Raw genomic sequence first — 5,728 nt, forward strand, 5'->3', positions numbered from 1 at the left:
TGTGTGTGTGTGTGTGTGTGTGTGTGTGTGTGTGTGTGTGTGTGTGTATGTGTGTGTGTGGGGGTTTGTCTGCAGGTATCTGAAAGTTAGATTTAAAACTTAAACTGTTATTTTTCATTTCTTCAGATTTGAGTTGTGGGTTATTGAGCGCCACCTGTGGTTGGTGGTGGTAACTGCAGGCTGTTACTAAAAGGCGCAGGGGTGAGGTGGTAATTAAAGGGCTTTGGTACTGCAACTACCATGATGCGTTGGGGGATGGTAACCCATATAAGCATGTCTTAATCTTCACCCTGCTTTCCCATTTATTTTTATTTTAAAAAAGTTTAAAGATGTACAGAAAAAAATATCTGCATTTTGAGAAGACGTTAAAACATCTTGAGAAACAGTTGAAACATTGCAAAATAAATATAGACCAAAAACTCTGAATATATACACAGAGAAAATGGTAATATTTACATAGAAAGGTCTGAATATTTTGGAGTTCATTATGAGAAAAAAGTCTTAATTCTGTGAGATATAAAGATTGAATATTTTTAGAAATAATTGAAAAAATGTAGAATTTCATTGCCAAAATATAAAAAAATGTATTATTTACCCACAGAACATCACACACACAGTACTTATTATTATAGGTGTAATTAAAGTATATTGAAAGTGTGTTTTCAGGGCTTACCTTGGGTGGCGATATAGTGATTGGGTCGGTGGTATCCCTGAGAGGAGAGGAAACACTTAATTAGAAATGAAAATATCCCAAAAATGTAATTAGATAGACATAAAATTATGTTTTTATGCCATCTAGTTTAATTATATTGGGGAGAAGCCCACACACACACACACACACACACACACACACACACACACACACACACACACACACACACACACACACACACACACACACACACACACACACACACACACACACGCTGCTTCATGCTGTAACGATTCATTGATTAACTGATGATGCACCAGTTTCTGTTTTCTGACATTTACAAAACAAAAAATTGTGTTTTGTGTGTATTTATAATAATTATTGTTCGTTGAAAAAGTTGTATCCTGCGCTCTCATTGGCTAATCTTTATATATCTGATGTCGCTGGTTGTGATTTGCTGAAACTGTCATCACACTTAATAGTGTATCTAATGCAGTGATGCTTTAAAGACAAAATGAATGGGTTGCCAATTTTTCAAAAATGGTTGCTGTGTAAAAAAAAGAAAGTTATATGGAGCCCCCGTAATCATTTATAGAAGTGTGTGTGTGTGTGTGTGTGTGTGTGTGTGTGTGTGTGTGTGTGTGTGTGTGTGTGTGTGTGTGTGTGTGTGCTCACCTCGTACTCCTCTTTAAAGCCGTACCCCTCGGCACACTTCATCTGAGTGATGTGCTGCAGGAGGTCAGCCACCCTGATGGCGGGGTGCAGCTGTCCCGTCTGATAGGGCAACGCCTCTCTCTCTGACTCTCGCTGCTTATAGTGCGACTGAACCAGGCTGCTGGTCTCACTGGTCATCGTGTGGCTGTCGTCTGCAGACAAGAGAACATAACAAGGACCAAAGTCAAGTCCCAAGACAGGATCTTAGTGAGATCCTACAGTCATGTGCACATTTAAGACCCACGCTAAGGGGCAGGTTTTGACCAATAAGACCAGAATCAGGTATAACAAGTCCCAGGTTAAGGGCCAATCTAAGACCATCAAATCGTAGGTTAAGATTTAAGTCAAGACCAAAGTCAAGTAACAAGACAAGTCCCAGGTAAAGTGCAAAACCAAGACTAACAAGTCCTTGGTTACGGTTTGAGTCAAGATCGTTTGAGGACCTACAAGTCAGGTGCAAATGTAAGAGCCACGTTAAGGACCAAAATCAGGATTAACAAGTCCCAATTCAAGACGCTACGGGTCCCAAATCATGTGGAATTGTAAGACCCACGCTAAGGGGCAGGGTTTGACCAATAAGACCAGAATCAGGATTAACAAGTCCCAGGTCAAGATGTTACAAGTGGCAAGTCATGTGCACATTTAAGAGCCATGCTAAGGGCCAGGTAAGTAAGATAAGATAAGAAGAGGGAGGTCATCACACTGAGGATGTAGTCTGTGCACACGTAACAGGAACAGAGAAAATGACGGATGGCATGGAAAATATTAAACAATAATAATAATGATAAATAAATAAAAATCAAGATAAACTATTTTATTGTTGTGATAAACATTATATTATAAACATGATGTGGTCCATAACACAGTAACATTATGTGATGCACGGATGAGAAGGGACGGATGGCAGACTCACTCTCAGGTTGGACAACAATCAAGCCCCGAAATAAATAAAATAAACAGGTAAATAACCAATAAGAGAGAAAAAGAGAGAAAATAATAACCAACTAAAATGGGGAAAATATATATAAATAATAATAATCAAAATAAAATGTAAAATAGAAAATAATTATTTTTTATTTTAACTAAAAAATTAAAACAAAGTCCATTCATTAAAAAGGGAAATATATAGAAATAATAATGATAAATAAAAAATAACAATAAGTAGAAATCAACAAGAATTTGTCATTTAAATGATAGTATAAAGATTATTTGGTCCCCAACACAGACATGTGACACGTGACGTCCAATCACATGACGGGAGGGAGGATGGTGATTGGCTCTGCTTTCTTTTCACACTGCTGCAGAAACTAAAGAACAGAAATCAATAAAACAAAAAGGAGTTGTGTCTCAAAGTCGACGGTCTTTAAAATTCAAAATATATTCACTTTAATTTGAGTTAAACGAGTGGGAAACAGCAAATCTCCAGATAACATACGGAAAATGGCTTTAACGGTTATTGAGATATATGGTTGTTATTTTTCTATAATTGCAGTTCTAGTGTTAGGACTGGTCCGGACCCATACAGCGAGGTATTGATCTGGTTGTGGTCCAGGGTCTTGTTGCTGCAGTGTGGAAAGAGCAGAGTTCAGAGTCCGGGAACAAAACAAACCTCTGAAAACCGACCACGACTCTGACCAACATTTTTAACATCACTTCCTCTACTCTGTCTCTCTCTGCTCTTATTGGCTAGCCTGGGGCTGACTGACCAATCAGAAGCTCTCTATCCCAAACAGCCCAACCAATCATGGAGGAGATGTGATGGAGATGGAGGCAGTGGATTGTGATTGGACGGCGGAGAACGACCACAACAACGAAAAAAAATCAATCAGAAAGAGAGGGAGGTGGGCGGGGCTGACACCTGATTGGTCGGAGGTGAAATGGAGGTGATTGGGTGTGAATGAGGCTAACTTATGACATCACAGCGGGGGTTCATGCGCAGTGGTGACCCCCCCAACATGAGCCCCCCCTTAGCCCCAAATTTAGCAACTTACCATTAATGGGCACTTTACACAGAGAAAGATAGAAGAAGAAGAGAGAGGAGACAGGGTTTAAGCAACAACTTTAGCTTTAGCCTGGGCTACACACAGCTAGCATGAATCAAACAGGAAGTAGCTCCTAGCACTGCTCTATTTGAACAGCTGGTGGCTAAGCTAACCTGGCTAACTGTACCCTAGCCTGTAGGACTCGTAGCCTCGGCTAGCATCCCTTAGCTCGCCTGAGGAGAGAGGAGAAACAGGAATTTATGCGACAGTTTGATTTCCCCTGCCTTCGACTTGGACGTTAAACTAGCCTAGCTGCACATTTAGGGTAACGGTTAGCTTCCGAGTTTAGCCTAAATTGGAAGCAGACTACGAATACGACTGCAGCCCCCAAAATAATCCGACTGCCCTTTTTTCCGACTGCCCATTTGCCTGAAAAAACTACTTTTATTCTGAAGGCCCGTCCAAAAAAATAAATGTATGGAAAGACTCTGAAAAAAGTTCTGGAAACCCGTTGATAATGTTCCTCAATCATGTGGGAACTTAAAAAAATAACATTATAGAGACCTCACTAAACACTAGAGGTTATTATGAGGATGTTTACGACAAAATATTTCCAAAGAAATTCTGAAAAGTCAGAGTCAAAATGTTGTAAAACTCTTTTGAAAAATTCTCAAATTATTTTCTGGTGGTCGCACAAATGGGCAGTCGGACAAGCGTTACATTCTTGGTATTGTTGGTGTTTTTGGGAACAATGGGTCATCAATATTTGTATAACATCTCTGTATACTGATTATAAATGAAGATAGAGATGTATTGGTTTCTTAGGAAGTTAAAGAAGATTGCATATTTTAGTTTTTTTTAACACAAAACGAAGTGCGTAGCGAGAAAAAACGCAACAAATCCTGCTGTTTAACAGACAAAAAACTAGATATATATAGAAAGATTGGCCTTAGCGTACTTTTTTGTGGTTTTAAATCGGTTATTTTATTAAATATACTAAGAAGAGGATTGGTAGACTCTTTTAAAGTATTTCCAAGGTACATTATTAAGGGAAACCTGACCTACCGGCTAGCTACTTAATATGCTAAATGCAGCCGGTCACAGATATACTGAATGGACCACGGAGGCTAGTTAGCTTAGCATGCTATCTTGATTTTCTATTGATGGTTTTTATTTGTTTTGTAATGTTTTGTAATGTTTAGTCTTCCCCCACAGTCCAGTGTTGTGTCCATGCAGAGGTCAGAGGTCGGAGGTCACACACAGACGTGACGTCAACACGACACGCAGGAATGTTGTGAAGCGGGGATGGAGTGAAGCCCACCGTTGTTTTTTCAAAATCAAACAACAAACAAGCCCCGAAATAAACAGGTTAATAACCAAAGAGAAAATAAAACATAAAAAAATACAAATTAGTTTAATAATCATAATAAAATTAATAATAAAGAAAATAGATAAACTAACTTAATATCACATTTTAAATAAAAAAAACGAATCATTAATAAATTAAAAAGGGGAAAATATATACTGATAATAATAAATAAAATAAAATAAAAGCAAGCAGGGATGGATGGAAGCCAAATATCACTCTCTCTCTCTTTCTCATTCTCTCCATCCTCTCACCTGTCTGTCTCTCCTCACCTGTCTCTCTCTCCTCACCTGTCTGTCTGTCTGTCTGTCTGTCTGTCTGTCTACTTCCTGTCTGTCTACCTGAGCAGGCTGTTAAGAGAAAAGGAAAAGGAAAAAGTGTCTCACCCAGGATGGCCGTCGGCACGAAGGGATCTGCCGTCAGGACGAAGCAGCGGAGAGAGAGACAGGTGAAGAGAGAGAGAGACAGGTGTAGAGAGAGAGAGAGAGACAGACAGGTGAAGAGACAGAGAGACAGGTAGAGAGAGAGAGACAGACAGACAGGTGAAGAGAGAGAGAGACAGGTAGAGAGAGAGAGAGACAGACAGGTGAAGAGACAGAGAGACAGGTAGAGAGAGAGAGACAGACAGACAGACAGGTGAAGAGAGAGAGAGACAGACAGACAGACAGGTGAAGAGAGAGAGAGACAGGTAGAGAGAGAGAGAGAGACAGACAGGTGAAGAGAGAGAGACAGGTAGAGAGAGAGAGACAGACAGACAGGTGAAGAGAGAGAGAGACAGGTAGAGAGAGAGAGACAGACAGACAGACAGGTGAAGAGACAGAGAGACAGAGAGACAGGTAGAGAGAGAAAGACAAACAGACAGACAGACAGACAGGTGAAGAGACAGACAGACAGGTGAAGAGAGAGAGAGACAGACAGACAGAGAGAGATAGAGAGACAGACAGGTAGAGAGAGACACACAGGACAAAAGCAAAAAGAAAGGAAGAAGGAAAGTCAGCTCTTCTGCTCCCTACA

General features: G+C 40.0%; 1 long non-coding RNA gene across 1 annotated transcript; it reads right to left on the minus strand.

Moving 5' to 3' along the window:
- Window positions 1-1,333: 1,333 nt before the first annotated feature.
- LOC104949558 (uncharacterized) lies at window positions 1,334-5,130 on the minus strand. The gene is made up of 3 exons (XR_798813.1): window positions 5,101-5,130; window positions 3,358-3,369; window positions 1,334-1,518 (listed from the first exon to the last, which is right to left on the minus strand). It is a non-coding gene; the product is annotated as an uncharacterized lncRNA (long non-coding RNA).
- Between the last annotated feature and the right edge of the window lie 598 nt (window positions 5,131-5,728).

Source organism: Notothenia coriiceps, unplaced genomic scaffold (genome assembly GCF_000735185.1).
Source record: "Notothenia coriiceps isolate Sejong01 unplaced genomic scaffold, NC01 NC01_scaffold00016490, whole genome shotgun sequence".
NCBI lineage: Eukaryota > Metazoa > Chordata > Actinopteri > Perciformes > Nototheniidae > Notothenia > Notothenia coriiceps.